Source organism: Solea senegalensis, linkage group LG7 (genome assembly GCF_019176455.1).
Source record: "Solea senegalensis isolate Sse05_10M linkage group LG7, IFAPA_SoseM_1, whole genome shotgun sequence".
NCBI lineage: Eukaryota > Metazoa > Chordata > Actinopteri > Pleuronectiformes > Soleidae > Solea > Solea senegalensis.
In genome coordinates this window covers 15,358,228-15,377,542 of record NC_058027.1, presented here as the reverse complement: position 1 = coordinate 15,377,542, position 19,315 = coordinate 15,358,228, and positions in this window count along the sequence as shown.

Sequence of the window (19,315 nt, the reverse complement as noted above, 5' to 3'; positions counted from 1 at the left end):
AATAATAAATTAGGAGCTGCCTTGAGATGGAAGGTGATAGAAGTTACACATACACACACACACACAAGTTGAGTCTCTGACTTGCCTCAGCTTGTAAGAGGTGCGAACGTCCTATACGCTTACTCATCAAGATGGCAGTTTGGCTTTTTTCAGCTCAGCTCAGCCTCTGAAACCACAGCTAAACACACACACATATGTTTGCAGACGTACACCCATCCTCCCCCTACCCTCACTCGCACACTAGTCCACAGACACACACACACACTCACACACACACAATGTCAAGGAGTCAAAAGTGCCAGATGTACAATAGAGTGTGTATCACAGATGAGCTCCCTCCACAGAGAGAGAGAGAGAGAGAGAGAGTGATAGCCGGGGAGATCCGGGTGAGGGGCTTCTCTGCTTTTGTTCTCCGTGCTTCAAAAGAAGTACTTTATTGCGTTCAAGAGCAGTTTGCAAACCTGAGTGTCTTATTTGCGCACACTCTTCAAAGAGAGTGTAAAAAGTTGTGCAACAAAGGGGACTGGTGCACTTGCTCCAAAGTATCACACTGGACCTAAACCACAGCAGAAAGACGTACTAATCTAAGTCACAGAGGGAAAAACCCTGCATTAAACTGTTTATTTATTTATTTTACTTTATGATCTAAACCGTGTGATTGAGTCAGAATGACCACATTTTGTTTTCCACGTGCAAAACCTTTAATCAGTTCACAGTCGATATTACAAGACGGGCAGCTTTTGACCTGTGGTTACTATTTTGGTATGTGTGTATGGGCACTTTGACATGTGTCCAGTCAACCCCTCCCCCTCCTCCTTCTGTGCACAGTGTGTAGTTTGTGCTAAAAATACAGCTGGCTTTCTCCTCAGCAGGACGGACACCTATCCTTTTATCTATTTTGGTCACACAGCAAATGTGTATTTTTCTATCTGCGTAAACTCAAAACACCGCACGACAATGTCTGCACTTTATATCAAGTTATATCAACTCTTGCACGTGTCACTGGTCTGGTGTGGAATTAAATTGAGACCACATCTTTGTTTTTCACCAGTTCTATTACATTAGACTAATTTATATGGGGTGAACAGCCTCCTGTCTGTCGTAACAGTTTGCAGCTGTAAAACCTTCTTCTCTCTGAGTCTCTGTGTCTCTCTCTGTGTCTCTCTGGTGTGTTGGCAGGTTGCAGGAGAAGGCTGGAGGAGCGTGCAGCCATGTGTCACATGCTGAGGCCCCCGCGGCCCTCGCGGCACCTGTTTACGCCCCCGGGGGACACGACCGGCCAAGACAGCTGGTTTGTTTGGGAGAAGAAGTGTGGGGCGAGACGGGGCGGATATGGGGGTGCAGGGTGGGGGATGGGATTACAGATGGGCGCAGTAGGCCGGGGTGGGGTGGGGTGGTGGGGGTGCAGGACGGGGTTTAGGGTGGGATCTGTGGGGGCTTCTGTGAGAAGAATTACTGAGCACAAAAGGCACGTCAGCAGGACTGAATAGGCAGTGACCACATACAATCCGATGGATGATAATGACATTGTGCTGGCCTCACCCTCAGAGGACGTGGTCCAGCGTGTGTGTGCGTGTGTGGGTGGGTGTGTGTGATGTCAGCTGGTGTCCCTGTGGGGCAGAAGCAGGAAGAATAGAAACAGTGGGTCTCTGCTTAGATGAGATAAGAACACAGATGATCTGTGTTTGTCCACCTTTTGGAGAAAATTAAAAACGTCGTGGATCAAATGGAACATTTAATAACTTTAATATGAGTAATGTGAAATTTACTGAGTTAACGTAACCTACAGCTGTGCGACATGGTCAAAATAATTACCACAGTAAAATTTATTGATATTAATAATTCTCATGATAAATGTCAATGATGAAAAAAAGCTGACTGTTGTTTGTAAGTCAGAAATCAAACTGAGCTGAAGTCATTTTATGTGTTATATCGCTATTGAAGAAAATTATATTGTGATATATATATATATATATATATATATATATAGTATTGTATATATATGTATGTTACTGAATTGTCTCCCTGTAGCCTAACCATATGACAAAAAAACAAGGTGTTAGTTAAAGTAAAACTAAAATTAGACAAAAATAATGTACACTTACTTACATTAATGTGTGAAAATAAACTTATTATATGGACATTTGCACATTTCCCTGGTAATTAACCAGATTTTACACTCTCTGGTGTGCTTGGAAACTTGAAGTGTCATAACTTTTTTGGTATTATAGAATAACTACAGCTTATATAAACTAATAAGTTCTTAAATAAACACATTTGCTGCAAGGAAATATGAACAAGCATTGAAACAATGCTAAATATGAGCAGAACATGATTCACGGCCAGAGGTAGAGGTACCACAAGTATCTGTTTTAAGTCTAAATGACAAGTTTACGTCAAAAAGTCAGCAGCAATAAAGGAATTTTTAATTTCATTTCACAGTTTTCACAGCTTAACTACTGCAGCCTGTGATCGTTTGACACGTGTTTGTGGAGAAGACAAGAAGTGTGTGTTATGTCAGGTATGCATGTGAGATGTGAGTGAAGAGCTCAGAAACTCCTGGGAAACTATTGAGAATGAAATAAAAGTGTTTTCACTGAGCTCCTTGGCACTGACGCGACACTGTCTTCTCTCTGAGAGAGTCATCAATCGCTCAACAGCTCCTGACAGCTCCTCCACTCACTGGCTGAGCACATGCTGTTCCCAAGGCTACACACGCACACACACACGCACGCATGCACACGCACACGCACACAGACACACACACACAGACAGAGGCATATATACGACGTAACCATTGTTTCCATCAGTTGATCCACTTGAGCAGAGGAAACAGTTTTTGGCTCATAAGTCCTTTTGGTGACAAATCTTTTGAAACTTCATGCTGTTGCACAACCCGCTGCACTGTGAATAACAGGAAGACAGATATTTTACCCTCTCAGTGTAATTGCCTGTCACTCAGCGAGATCCTCATATGTCTCCATAAACACAAACCACATAGGGCTTTGTTAAAACTACATGTCGTCCTCACTGAAGTGACTGTGCCATTAAGTCCCTCAGCTGCTATAATAGACACATGCCCACTCTACAATCAAAAGTATTAATTAACAATAACTCCACAGAATAACCAAAACTAAAAATGATATCTATTATAGGATATAACTAACCAAAACTAAATTGTAGTGAAAATGTGCTTAGTTTTAATCTTTGTAAATCTGTCCTCATACATTTTTTAAAATGGCATCTTTTGCTGGGTTTGTATGACCTTTTTGCACCTGGCAAATATTCCATAGTAAAATATAACATATAACATTTACATATAACCATATAACACTTAAACTAAGCATTTACAAATATTCATTCATTTATCACATATTTGTATTGTATGTAGTTCATGTTTGAGAAAACCTGTCCAGCATAAATAGGTGTGTGGATTCAAAGAGAACTCCAAATATGTTCTTCTTCATGTACATATTATTTCATTGAGGAACATAATTTCAAACAGAAGTTTGTTGGGGCTTTTTAATATTGCATTTGACATAGACATTGGACGTGATGCACAACATATCAAAACACTTTGATAAACACTGCTAGGAGCCACTGCAGAGCCACAGGTTGCAAAGCCCTGACATAGTATGACCCCTTTACAATTGCACACACTGTGGGTCATGCACTGACACACACTGGTACAACACAGAGCGAGTCATGCGTGTGTCCGTTGCTCAGCGGCACTGTGAGACTCTGCTGATACCCCTGATATGAACACATGACCAGATACAAGCACATGACTCATCACGGCTGCAGGTAGATCCACTCTCTTCCCTTATATAGTCACGTTGACCATAATCCCTTCCTCTAGTTTATCTCCACTCGCGCTGGTGACTCATCGTGTGAAACAACAATCTCAGCAACAACAACACTGCTGCTGTGACTGATTCTAAAAACTCAGGCTTTGTCATGGAGGGCACTATACTCTGACTTACCACTGAGTCATGAGTCACTATAAATGGCTGCTGGTCAATCCCAGAGAGAGCAAATTTCCTGTTGTTAGCATGCCTTCATAATCTCATTGATAGCAGACAGGATATTGAGTTGAGGTTATTCAGTTTGAAGGCAAAGTAGCACAGAGCATTTTGTTTCGTTTAGCGACGCATGTTCTGCTAAATTGGTTTGGGATGTTGCTTTTGCTGAAGTTGTAAATGTTCTGAGGAGTGGAGGAGCAACAGCCACCCAAAAATTGTTCTGTTGTGTAAAACCCAACAAATGACTCAGCAGTACATTCACTGATGAGTCTGCTTCACATTATTTCATTACAGCGAGACACTGAGCGGAAGCTTTTTGTTTTCTAACCAAACACACACACGCACAGGTCCGTGCAGCTATTCTTTTGTTGTGTTCTGCCTCATTAGGACCAGGTTTTGGTCTCCATGAGGACCACCGGTCCTGACAAGGTCAGTGTTTATGCCAGAAATGGTCCTAAAGTCTGGTCTTCATGACTTCTGAGGACATTATATTGACTTATCTTAACTTCCTGGAGACTTAGTCGAACCTTACACAATGAGGACTTGATTTTTGTCCCCATAATGTGAGTGTTTAAACAAATTTAGGTCCCCACAACATGAGTAAATACCTGGAACACACACACACACACACAAATGTACACACACAGGACCATGCAGCTATTTTTTTAAGGGTTCTGCCTGATTAGGAGCAGGTCTTAGGTTCGAGTAAGTATCCAAGAAATGAACGTAAGTCAATGTAATCCCATAGAACACAGAGCATTTAGGCTGCTTTTCCCCCTTTACTATGTTGTATACACAAAGGTTATAGGAACACATTAATGTTGCTTGAATGTTTTGAATCCTGGTCATATGTATATATATATATATATATATATATATATATATATATATATATATATATATACATATATATACACACACACACATATGTATATATATATATGCATACATATATATATATATATACACACAAACATATATATATATAGTTCTCTATATAACAACATATTTATCTTTAAGAGATAAAGTCCAGATACAAAGAAAAGTAAAAGAAATTGTACTTTATCACATTCTGCAGACCTTTAAAAAAAGAATGGTATATTTATGCCATCTAGTGGTGAAAGTTACGCCATTACAAGCATTTGTGTTCATCAGCACTTTGACTTAAAGGTACAGTGTGTCAAATTTAAGTTTTTACATCTACATTTTATTTATTTTTTAAAGCTGTGTTACGGAGTTAAAGGTATAAAATAAAGTCAGTAAAATAGTGACATAAAAGAATAGTAAAATGGTACACATACATAAAGAATATGAGAGGAGAGAGTTTTGCATGGTTTGCATTTTCTTGGCCTGTTTTTGCACATTGAGAGACAAAGATTCAAACTTTTCTTATTGTAAAAATCTTTCATACTATTCAAATTTCAAATTTAACATGCAAAAGCTCTTGTTCATGTATACCTGCAGTGTTGTTTTCTAAATGTGTTGTACATTTTTCCTCATTTTAAACTGTTACTCCACTCTTTTAACATGCAGTAATTTGTAAATAGGTGTCAGAGATTCAAAGTTCTAAGTATTCTGGAAAAATACAAAATACTTGTTAAGGCTTAGGTGTTAAAGGGTTTAAAAAACTAACAATAACATTTCATCACTCAATCCTAAAATGAATAAGAAGCCAGTGGAGGGAGGCGTTGTGGTGAGGGATATTCAGCTGCAACATGCAACTAATAAATGGTGATAAGTTTCACTCACTGTACCTTTAAAAAAACACATTATTTTACTGATCAATCCTCATACATTTCTTATTAACCGTGGTGTTTTTCGTAAAAGCAGATTTACTGCAGTGATGAGCTCTGTCTATTACAGGTTACACACACTTTATGATAAATGAACTATGTCTAACATGGTCCCACTGTGTGGGATTTGTTTGACACTGTCCACTGCACATCACGCTACACGCGACACTAAAGTGTCTTTCATCCCGTACAATTTCCCCCCTTTCTGAGAGATAATTGCACATTATATCCTGCATACCAGGCTTCCATTTGCATTTTTATGGCAACAAAACCCCTCAGTCTGAGAAAACACAAGCACAGAAGATCAGGCGTTTGGTCACAGACCATTGCTTTTCTTTGTGGCTGATATAATTTCTCATTCTCATAAGCCCCATTCACACACGCCCCTTGACAATATGCAAATAATGTCCCTGGGCGCCCGTTGTACTGCCACACTTGAACAATGCGTGTGTGTGCGAGAGGAACCCTTTTGTCACCAGAGTTCTTCTTATCAAATTCCACGAGCTTCTGAAAAAGAGCGGGCTGCAGCTGATCATGATGTGGTGGCACAGAAACAAAGAGTGAAAAACGTGAAAATGACACACAGCTCATCTTCATTCATTCATACATTCATTCTGACAAAGACACATCATCATCAAGTGTCACAAACCGTTGAGAGGATTCAATTAAACGTGTAAATATGTTTATTCTTGAATAAACAAATTCAGTGATGGATGTAAACAAGTAACTTTGCTATGTCACTGTTTCATCTTTCATCAAATGTGGGTCATTTGTAACTTTATTTTATTACTATATACATTAGCAAATGGCTGTACTTTTTGTATGTTAAGATACATTTGAATATTTTTAAATGAAACCAACAGAAAGAAAGGAATTGCCTCACTGATCCAATCAAAAGAAAATGAAATGTTGGCCTCCAGAATGTATTATTTAATTTTGGGATAACGATTACTACTAATAGCGTTGTTACAAATAAAACACTTTATATAAGATATTTAAACTTTAAATGTTTGCTTCACTTTTGTCCCAGATGAAAATAAAAATGTTTTATATCATAAAAGTACGGCTTTCAGCAGCAGCATCTGCAGCATTCTTTATTAGTCCAATACAATATATATATATATTATACTATTATATATTTTTTACTTAGGATGTGCTACATCAGTGGTCAGCAACTGGTGGCCCGTGGACCAAAAGTGGCCCGCCAGTATCAGTATCAGATATATACAGTATATATACACATATAGCAGCTGTAATAAGAATATTATTTCAAGTATTTCCAGGACATTTTGATGCGACCCCTCTCTGATTTCTGACCGTGGTGTACACTCTCGTCTTTATCTCATTACACGATCTTCAACATCTGAGATTTGAGGAGTTAAAAGTTTCTACTATTTCACACACACAAAAAAAAACATGTGGAAAAGCCTCAGACTGCAGATAACGATAATAACACGGATCAGGTTATTGTTATTTTTGGGGCTTTGTGAGCTCCTTAGCTCCAGGCTGAGAACCAATGGGACAGGCACTGTCATTAATTTCTGCAAAAGGCTGCCTGCGTGTATCAAATGTACGAGCAATAAAAACGAGTGGGAGCATTTTAGTAACAGTCACTTTAACATTGTGGCACTAAAAGTACTTTGAAATCTATGATCCTTGTATCCGAGTTCACCATACAGCGGTTTTGGCTCCATTTGTTGAGTGGAATCGAGGAGCTATTCTGCTATTTCTTATCGGTTTTCTTCTTTTCTTTCTGTCTTCTGTGAGTAATTGTGTCATTTGTTCTGTAACATCAACTTGCCCGAGGACAACAGACGTAAATTAGCCGTGGCGTGTTTACGCGTTGATTTTCATTAATGTGCAATGTCCCCCTTTGTAAATAAATACATAAAATAAGTAATCAAAGCCTTCCATGTGTCATGTTTTCACCTAAAATCAACAGTAAACAGAAATATTTAGAGACAAAGGCCTTTATTACTTTGAAGGATCCTATTTTATCGATAACGCAGCAGCTTTTTTTTTATTTGCAGTTGAGAACAGCCATGAAAACATTTGGGGTTCTCTGGCAGTCTCTATAATATCATTATATTCTAGAGAAAATGTATCTTCCATTGATCTTACCTGACCTTATCCCTATGGTGTTTGGAATACGGTTAAACTGTTTCCTAGTAATCATCAACAAATTCATCTTAACTTTCTTCACATACGTATATGACCCCTTGGGTACACCCTGGACAGATGGCCAGTCCATCACAGGGACACATTTTGAGACAAACAACCATCTACCATTGACCAGTCCTTCACAAATGAATCCCATGCACAGCAAACTTTGCATGAATTGCTTCGCTTGTGCCAAAAGATGGCAGCAAAAACCAACTGAGCTGGCAACAAAACCCTTAAAAAAAATCCCACTTAACAAAATGACTTGATATATTATGTGAATCCAGGGCTCAGGGGGAGAGGGTAATAATCCCTTAATAGAGGATTCTCAGCACTTTTTTTAATGAGACTTAATGCATAAAATGATGAGTTTACACCGATGCTTATGAGCAGATCACAGTCACATCCACCAAATACTGTGAGTGATTGTTTCTCAGACTCACAGAAGATCAGTTATAGTGAATGTGAATCATTGGCAATGGATTTGCACAAAGCACTGATTGTTTGCCTGAAAGGTACAAGAGGTGATTTGATAATAAAAACAAAACAAAATAAAAAACAAGGCTGGGCACATTCACATTCACACTCACAGCCGCACATGCCAGATAAACTACAGGCAACGCGTCCCGATGCAGCTGCAACGTTCACTTACACTGATGTTGATTATGACTCTTAAATACAGTAGAGGAGATCAGGACTCAAATTAAACACAGTCACAGTGACATGCAGGCGGGAGTTTGGTTAGTGGGAGACACTGTTTAAGGCAGGTGTCTCAAACTCAAATGACCTCGGGGACAATGAACGTCTCGTCTGGTCAAAAGAGGGGGAAAAAACCTTAAACCTTAAAAGCACAATATTACATCATGATTGTAGAAACTAAAATGATGTTGATATTTTACAGAAGTTTTTACAGACGTGTTTGTTTTCATAGAATTGAACAGACATTTTTGCGATGAAAAAAACAAAAATATATGATTTATTAATCTAATTTAATACATGTTGCTAACAAATATTTAGGATTATAATCTGTCGTGGGGCAGCTGCACCTCGGCCTCATGCTCTGTGTTTACTAGGAAGAGAATGTTGCCATGTTTTCATTATGATATTACGTAGGGGGTGGGGGCCATATAAACTCAATTAGGAGGCCACATATGGCCCACGAGCCGCAGGTTTGACACCTCTGGTTTAAGGTTTTATTGACTTATTTATCAGAAATGTATCTCTGGAAAATGTCTGGTTTGTGCTGTGAGTCCCACTTTAATAAGTTTGGGGAAACTCTGGTATAAATGATAATTGATCACCTGTCAGATGTGACATGTTCATTTTCCAATAAAGGATTTGATATAATCTGCTAAATGTGTGCTATTTCAGTACATACATAATTGAGACGGTGCATAAAAGACAAGAACAAAGCAGGATTTTAAGAGAACAGAGCAACTTGAAATCATTGGTTCTTTGCTGTTTTTTAGGTTTTGAGAACGTCTTGGATTTCAGGACTTTCCAGAATACAACAAAAAAAAGAGAAAGGAAAAGAAAGGAAAAGTACTGAGAAAAAAAGAAAAGTAAATCTGATTTTGAACCCAGCCATGACGGCTAACTGCAGCACTGCGGGGCATGTGTTGACAACTCCTCCAACAATCTTAAGAACATCAGTAGTCGATGCCTTCAGGGCTCAGGCTAGTACCTGCAACGCCAGCACACTGACGGCCCGACATAGTTTTCTCACCTTCACCTCACTTTGATTGACAGCTTCGCACAAACCCCTCTGAAGAATCCTCATTAATGAGCTGCAGCTCAACGGCAGAGCGACGACCTTTGACTGCAGGACCAGCGGAGGAAGAAACACCGGGATACTTACACTTATGTCAAATTCTCACGTATACTCAATGCACTTAAGCACATAATGTTTTTTTCAAATATGATGTTTGTCTTAAAGCTGCAGTGTGTAACTTTTGATGGTGTTGCTATTATTCTGGCGACCCCTGAAGTAAAAGAGGATAAAGACGATATCATTCTGCCTCTGTTTGGTCTTTGTGAAGTGAAATCATCTGACAATATGTGTTTGCTGTGTCCTCATGCTCTGTTAATCAGAGGGAGCGCTTGTGTGTATACACCAGCAGCGCAGAGGTGGACGGCGGTAAGACGTGTTGTGTTTGTGGGCAGTTGTTTGGGATGGTGTTGCCTCCATCTTGCCATAAAACCAAACCAGTTGTAAGTTCTAATCACAACGCTGCTGAAAAAACACATTAAATCAACATTTTGGGAACTACTTTGACACCAATTTGGACATTTGTTCCTATTTAAAAGTCCTGCCCTCCAGTTTCAACAGTATAGCTTTATAATGATATTCTTATTTTATTACAGAGCACCGTTTTGTACAAGATAATTATACGCTTGTTGTTGCAAGTTGAAACGTATGTGTGAGGAGAAAAAAGCTGCAAACACGCCAACGTTTTTACATTTTTGATCTCCGCCTCCGCTTTTGCTCTGTGCTAAAGTTGTTTAGTGAACTATGTTTTATTTATTTATATTATTATTATTATTATTATTATTGCTACGAACTTGAGCATTAGCTCTAATCCTGCAGTATATCACCGGACAGGATGGATGTAGCGATATTTAATCTGAAAAGTACCAATAACAGAAATAACAATACAGTAAAAAGTACAATATTACACATTATATTAATGTATACAGTACATAAATAGAGGTACATTCAATTAATTCAACCAAAGTCTCCTTTTCAACTGATTCAGGGAAAATAAAGGTGATTTTTATCTACTTGAGTCAATTGAATGAGCTGAATGTTCAATGGAGACCAGAAACTCCATTTTACTTCTCACAGGAGGAGAGAGTTTTTAACACCTTTGCTGGAGACAAAGGGATGAGAGATGAAAAATGTCAGTCCACCTCAGACCAGTTCAAGGGAAGGTTTAGACAATAATGGCTCTGTGGCTTCAGCGAGTCGCCACACTTCAATAAAAAAGACTTTGATATGAGGAATAAAGTCAAAGGAAGATGGAAGAAAGGAAAAAAAAGATGAAATAATCACTGCTAATGTCTCCAGAGACCTGGGGTCGTACGGTGAATGCCACTGTTCACTGTTTTATACTGAACTACAGATGAGTTTCAGACAGGTCAGAGTCTCCAAACTGCTCTGTTATATTTCTAATGCATAATTATGATGTTTATTGATCGAATCAAATTGATCAAAAACAAAAACGCCAGATTTCCAACAGTATGAAAGTGCTGTTGTTGGTCAGTCGAGGACAGAAAGTGCGCAAAGAAGCAAAATGTGGAAAAACAGGCTTTGAGCAAAAGCTCTGGAACAAGTTAAAACTTGGATATTTTCTTCAAGGAGAAAAAGCAAAAGCACATATTTATCACAGCAACTCCCTTTTCACAAATGCCGACGGATCATCGCTGATGATCGATGATTCCTGGGGTCAGGACTCTTTAGTATTTAGTCCAGACTGAAAAATAACAACTACCAGTCAACGGGTTAATTGGAAAAAAACATGATTTCACATTGCAGCAAACTGTTAATAACTTAGGTTAGAATTGTGTGGTAAGTAAGATTTAGCCTGAGCCAACAACCTTATCCCTTTATCACTGACAATGTGTTCTTCTGTCTTCTGTCATATGGAGTTTAGAGTTTGTCTACTGAAAATGAGCTGAAATGAATAAATATATATATATGTATATGTGCAACACACATACTCTCCATTAAACAGCCTGAAAATGGAAAAGCAAGAAGATCTTTAACAAGAGAGGTAAAAAAAACAAAGAAAAAGAAAGGGTGTGGCTCCTCTCCTTCACTTCCCTGACTAATAATCAAGGAAGAGGCCACACCCCCAGGTCCAGGTGTTTCTAATCAGTCAACTAATCAACAAATGCTTAAATTATAACTTTTCTCTGAGTTAATGAAATCAAATTTTTAAGCATTACGTGTTAATGCTTAAAGATCAGCGTTTTTATTGTTCAAACGTGTTAGCATGACCCATGCATGCACGTTTGTGGTTTAAAACCCGTTAAGGTATGTTATGTGTCCCAAACTAGTTTTCTCGACGCTGAACCGGAGCCTCGTTACATGATTTTTAACAACGCTGCATCCACTCTACTCCTGGGCTCTGTGTCACACAAATAATGTTCCAAAATCGGAAGTATCCCTTTAATTGAGCACTCTGTGGGTGTGAATGCGAGAGGGAGTGGTTGTTTATTTGTTTATCTCTGTGTTTGCCCTGTGTTGGACTGGTGACCTGTCCAGGATGTACCTATACCTCACCCTATGTCATCGACGCCTCATGTGGAGGACTAAGTTGTCAAAAATGCATGAATAAACATGGAAAATAATAATTATATAACAATAATAATAATAATAACAATAACATGGCATGGCTACATAGTAGAGTAGCTTCCTAAAATACACTCACATCTGCACTTTATGAGAACATATCAAAAGCATTCCTTTCCCTTTTATGTTTGTTTATTTATTTATTTTCAAGCAGTTGCCGCTCAGTTTATGTGCACAAGGAACACAACCCCCCCCCCCGTTTTCAGGTATTAGAAGTACTAACTAACATGCAGCAGTCTGTGAGTGAACAGTGTGCAACTGTGTCGAGTTAAGATGCTGTCAAGTATATTATATTGTAGCCAGGGGCTCATTCTTTACACTGATTCCTGTCAGCTTTAAATGCTGCATATGTGATTTTCAACCGGTAGACTTCTGACAGGCACAGCAGCCCTGCACTGCACAGGCTGCCAGGACGCGTAAGCAGTGCTGCTGTGCAGGCTCAAACATATGCACATCTGCACATCTGCACATGTGATACGTGCCGCTTCTCATTTCACTTTCAGTGCAAGTGCATTTTTGTTTGTTTGTTCCCTTTGCAACGCCACTCTGGTCCGTCAGCTGCAGTCGGAACACTGTCGAAAAAAAAATCACTCAAATGATGGAGAAATGTGGGTCAGCTTTAAGCACTGACGGGAAATGACAACGTCAAGAAAACACATTTCAGCAAAGATCTGAAAGGAGCTGAATGGAACGACAGTGGAGGAAATATAGTGTTCATCAGGGGGGAGAGAGAGAGATAGAGAAAGAAAGAGAGAAAGAGGGCGGAGACTCCTGAAAGTCTCTCTCTCACTCTCTTCCAGCCAGAGGAAATCTGAGCAGGGTCGGTACCGCGCTGGAATCTACCACACTGGCATCCACCGGAGCCAAAACCTCATTCTGGAAGTTTGGAAAGCAGAACGGAGTGACAGCATTTCCTGCATCCATTTAGAGAGAGAGAAAGAGAGAGAGAGAGAGAGAGAGAGTGAGCCACAATATGGAAAACATTTAGACCTCCTAAAGAAGAAAAGTCAAGTCCAAGTACATAAGTTGCATTGTGATTTCTTTTCTTTCCCTTTTTTCTTTTTTTTTACCCCTCTGCTGGTATTTTGAGTGAATGCAAGTTTTTGTAAAGGAAGCCTTTTATCTGAGAACAACAACAAATTGGAAACAGAAGTGGAGCTGGTTTGAAACTTGACTGTGTGGTCTCGGGGCATTCTTGCTCTTTGTTATGCATTTTGTACGATGAATTACATTAAAAAGTCTATGGAAGTTGTGAAACATCCTCTGGGCGTCACTGGAAATGTACTGCAGCTTTTTGTCTGCTGTGGCGTCTCTATCTGACATTTACACCGACCACTATTTAACCACAGTATGTTGTCTTATACATTTGCACTGTTTTTAATACAAAAGACAGAAGTGACACGACAGTCCCAGCACAGATGAGATACAGGAGACAAAGACAACCTGCTGCACATTGAAGAACATGAAAAACTAAACAGTACAGCTGAAAATCACAGTTAGAACGGTTTCACAATTCTAATTAAAATACAACATCAGAGTCTCTGTCTCCTTCATATGTCGGGAAAATACTAACACTTTAGGATGGGGTTCTCTGACAATGACAACAATGCATAAAATAACAGTTTTATCCCATTAATTGTTTGACCCTCTTTTAGACTTTATATGTATATATATATATATATGTATATATATATATATATATATATATACATAAAAGGTTAACAAAGTAGCAGTATAGTTACAGATTGAAATTGTGCTACTTCATGTAATGGGACAGCAGCCTCTGCATCATGTCATGATGTCGGATGGAAATACCCCGTCCATGTCCTCACTGGAGACAGTCTAGAGTCAAGAGGAGGAAGTTCTCTCTCAGATTACTTGATTTACACTTTAGTGAAAGGTTATTATGGAATTGTTGAGCAGTAATGACCAGAAATGTGTTGCCTACTGCATCTTTAACACCACTGTTATCAGCTCTGACTATGTACTCATATAAAATCATATGCATAGAAATACATTGTATACAAACAATTTTAAGACAACATTAAGACAACAGCTAATATTTTCTTTATCCTTCTCCCCTCATGTTATGTAATGTAATGTTACACTAATGAATATGTGTCCATAAAGTTAAAGGTAAAGGAGAAAGAAGTCTAAGGAGTATTTGTAATTTCTCAAGATGCATTTATGTCATTAAAGACAGTGAAATGGATGGATGTATATTTACTGCATGTGCTAATATGCAGCCACAAAAACAAAAGTACGTGGGAGAAAGTTCAGCACTTGTGTGTGAAAACGTTAAATAATGAGAGTGTTCCAGTGGGTGTGTCAGCTTCCAACACACTTTAGAAAACTTTTGTCACTTCAAAAATGTCATCCCATGATCGTAATTAACTTGAATGTGATCCAAACAACTTTCACAACAATCCCATTTACATGGCGATGACATGAAGGGAATGGGATGGATGGTTGACAGTCTTTGAAGTCAGAACCTTGTGTCAGTTCCCATGATTGTTCCCAGTTTTTTCTTTTGTTTTGATTTGTTTTTCTTTTCACATCAGAGCTATTTTGAGGACAGCGTCAGGTGAGTTGGAAGAAAAGTTCTCTTTGGGTGATCTCAGGGGTTTAGCGGGAGTCGAAGAGTCTCCTGGCTGCTATTCAAGAGGTGAGCAGCTTCAGGCGGTACTGGTTGCGGCTCACAGCAGCTGAAAGAGAAGGCTGTCTCCACCACCACCACCATCACCACCCCCTCCTCTGTCTGTCACCATATAATTACACTGTGGCTGACAGACACGGTGCTTAAAGTAACAAAACAAAGACAGACTGGAAAATAAACAGCACCTCACTCATTCACTGAAGAGGGCGAGCCGAGGTGTGCGCTGGGATTTTATAATAGTTTAGAGGTGGATGACGGGCAAAGGTGCGGTGTCTCCGTAAATGTGACGGTCATTGTGTCTACGGCTGTGGCTGCAGCCAATCACAGCCGACGCGAGCTCTCACATAGCAGAGGTCTCAAAGTCAAATCACCTCAATTGATAACGCCATATTACATCATATGGATGAGGATTAGGGCCACATGTAAATAATAAATACATTTCAAAACAGAATTTTGGGATTTTAATCCCAGAAGTCAGAAAAACTGGACAGAGGAGATTGTAATTAGTCCCCCAGGTTATTTGAGTTTTAAACCCCTGATTTAATTCAAATGTATTTTTAGTGTCTGTCTGAGATTAAAGTCAGAATTCTGAGGGAAAAGGGTAAAGGTCTTAAGTGAATTCCTGAAGGATTAACATTTTAACATCAGGGTCTTCCTGATTTCAAATCGTAAGTATTAAAATGTTTTGATATTTATGTTTTTTTTGGGAAGCTACTGCTGATGCAGGTGCAGTGCTTGTGAATCCGTGTTGTTCAGCGTTCCTGTTCTCTGGAGGCGCAGCTTCAGAGGGAAGTCTGAAATAAGGGGCTAACCATACCTTTAAGTTACGTTACATTTTTTTTCAATACCCTGGAATCTCCTCTCTGAAATCGTGTAACTGAAAACTGAAACTGAAAAGGGTGTGGTCCTGCGTCTTGACTGGATCGTGTAATCTGGGTTTACTTGGGATTAAAACATTGAAAATGATTTGCCAGATTTGGAAAATCCTCTAGTGCGGTGGCAGGCCTCAGAGAAGCACCCAGTCAGTGATTGCGTTAGTTTTTTTTGTTGTTGTTTTCTTTTCCGGGTTCAAATGTGTTGTTTATTTCCAGGGTGCTCTGGAGCTGTCCGTCATTCCCGCCGATGTGAGGAGACATTAATCAACAGTGATGTGCAATCAGTGAGAAGACAGTGAAGAGATGTCTGAGCTGTCTGCGGTTTCACACAAGAGGGCTCGCTAACAGCCGAGCTATCGATCCACGAGCACTCAGAACAGCACAGTGACAAAACACTGACAAGACATGTCAGGAGAAGACTGAGTGTTTTCCCTCTGCTGATATTTCATATTTCTGCACCGAGAAAAATGAATTTGACATTTGATTGTAGCGTGAAAAATTGGTAAATCTCTAAAATCCTATGACTGACATGTGTCATCATGTAAAATAGAAAGTATTCAACTTTTATTTGTGAACCTGGTGCAGTTTTGAGTTAAGGGCTGTTTAATGAGACTTTTACCAAACAGCTTTAGTTTCTAGTTATTTTTATGGCGTGTTTCCACCGCCTTGACCCGTCTTGCCTCGCCTCGGCACGGTTATTTTGCGTTTTCACCAGCGATAGTACCAGGTACTCTTTTAGAACCTGCTCTGGCGAGGTTCCGAGCGAGCTGAGGCGGTGCTATGCGTGATGTCGCCAGACTGCCGGCCGCTGATTGGCCAGAGTGCCGTCACAGGAAGAGACGTCCGACACGAGAATCAAGCCGAACAATGCCGAACTGTACATCCAAGTTAAAAAGACTAAACAATCCTAGAAACGTGGGTTAATCTCCAAGAATTACCAGGGAAATGTCTAAAATCTCAATATTTAACACAGGAGTCTGGTGTATTTAGCGACAGCAAACCCTGACTGTGCTCCGGTCATGCAGAAAGTACTGAACAAATATTTTTAATTAACTGAGTCGATTGATTCATTTACACTGAAAACAACTGCTTTACAAGTCACTCAGTCATGCAGCCGTGCAGTGATGACTCCGCCCACATTGAGAAGGTACTATTTTGGAGTGGAAAACCAACCTAGACCGTGCCGTGCCGTGTCGAGGCGAGCTGGGACTTTAGACACCACTTTGTCATGTCCAACACCGATATGTCAGAATTTACTGTCTACCATTACTTCATTTATCTTAAAATAAGACTGTATAATTCATATAATCACTGCATTCCTCACTCACACTCTGGTCACATGACATTGGTAGCATGCATATGTATTTATAACCTGTGCTTAACAACCCATTTATGTGATATTTAAGGGTTTTGGATTGATTTCAAACAGTAGCCTCCTGAGTAGCATCCATCATCTCCAACAAATAATGAACTTTCATTCAAAATTAATTTCAATAAAACTGTCTAAAAACCCCTTATTATATAGCATTTTTTGCTGGAACTATTTATCATATTTGATAATTTCATGTTTTAGATTGTTCTTTAGATTGTGCAATTTGCAGCTCTGTTTTGAAAGATGCTAAATAGATTTAAAAAATGAATTATTCTACTTATTTTAATGCTTCAACTGCATTAATTGCTGTTTTTGTCCCTTTACTTAAGCAGTGTTTTAAACGACACTAGTGCCTTAATGTGTGAGTTTTTTTCTTCTGCATTTTAACAACTTTAATCACACTTTGATAGTTTACTGCAGTGATTCCATATTTAAGGGTTTAAAGCCCCTCAAAGAAGTGTGGTCTTGAGATGATTAAGGCAACAAAAAGACAAACATGTTTAAAAGAGCGTCAGATAATAAATGCAGCGAAAACACGACATTAACGGAGTGTTTCAGAGACGGAAAGATTGCCTCGAGTGTCTTCTGCTGCATATGAAACAAATATCTATGTTTGTGCTCGTGTGATGAGTAACTGAGGCAAATCGGAGATAACACGAAACATAAAACACAAGCTGAACAGGCCTCACGTCCTTCACAATTCTCATCAAAAGCTTTCCCCTCCTGTGTGCTTGCATGTGTGTGTGTGTGTGTGTGTAGCAGTGAGTCTCAGCAGCTCCAGCATTTAAAGGCAGATCCTCGTTAGAGCGTCGTTACTAACAGCAGCAGCAGCTGTGACGGTCGATCAGCTCACCTGAAACTAATCTGTGTGTTTTCATGTTGTCCTTTACCATCAATCACATGATCAATATTTTACATCCCAGCTCATGATCACAGTGACCTGAAACCCATGCTGTTTTATTTTAAACATGTAAACCTGTTGGATTTTGCCATTTCATGTATAATTTACATTAGAAATATTGGGTTATTGGGCAGACATTAGTAATCTGTCTCCATCAACCTGCCTAGGGACATCAGAGATATGCAATTTCATATTTGTTTACCTCTGCATTAAAATGTGTGAATTATTATATATTATTCAATTTTTCAAAATATTGCTTATTGCTATTTCTATATTTCTTGGCTTATTTCATACCTTGATCTATTACTGTTTGTGTATTTGTCAATTGTTTTCATTTAACCTTTTTTGCTGCTGTAACGAGGACCTTTTCCCAGTGTGGGCTCTAATGTTATCTCATGTTATCTAATTTAATGTAATTTTTTTTTTTTTTTTTGAAAGTCTTAAAAAGTATGGATTTTTGTGAGAAAGTTTAGCTCATAGTACATTTTTTGAGTCTGCACAAATGCTCAAAAGCAATATTAAAACACAATTTCGATCACTAATCTAAACTGTCATATTTATTGTACATTTATGTGCATGTATGTACCGACTCAAAGATAAATGCATTAATAAACAGCACTGCTCTCCAGTGGAAAAAGAAGTATGTCTTGCAGAGTAGAACAGTGACTGTCAAGGTTATTACATCCTGATGGAAGTTGGTTTCACTCTGGGTCTCTTAATCTGTACTAATCCAGTAATTTTCAATTCAATTAAGTAGATTAGAGGGAAGAACTATTGTTAATCTCAGATTTCAGATGTTATTTGGTGGCTCTTAAGCCACCATTTGAAAACCGTTGTTCTTGACCATGCAAAAAAAGGTTGTGTGATTTGCACTTGCAGAGTTGACTGGTACGGCCTGTTACGAAATCACTCACGTTTCATTAATTACAATTCCCCGATAGATTAATTAACATAATTATAACATCATAATCTGGACAGGGATAATTATATGGTGAAGGGGGTGGAGCCGGTGAGTTTTCCCTCAGTTCACAGTGAGGTCAGCGCTCACCGCAGCCCTGAAGCCCAGGGCCAAGAACCCTCCTCCACTGCTCACTCACTGCCTGGGATCCATTTCATGGTCTCCATGACTCTGAAGCCTGACAAAGGAAAACAAAAAACAAAAGACAAGAAAGTGGGCAGGGG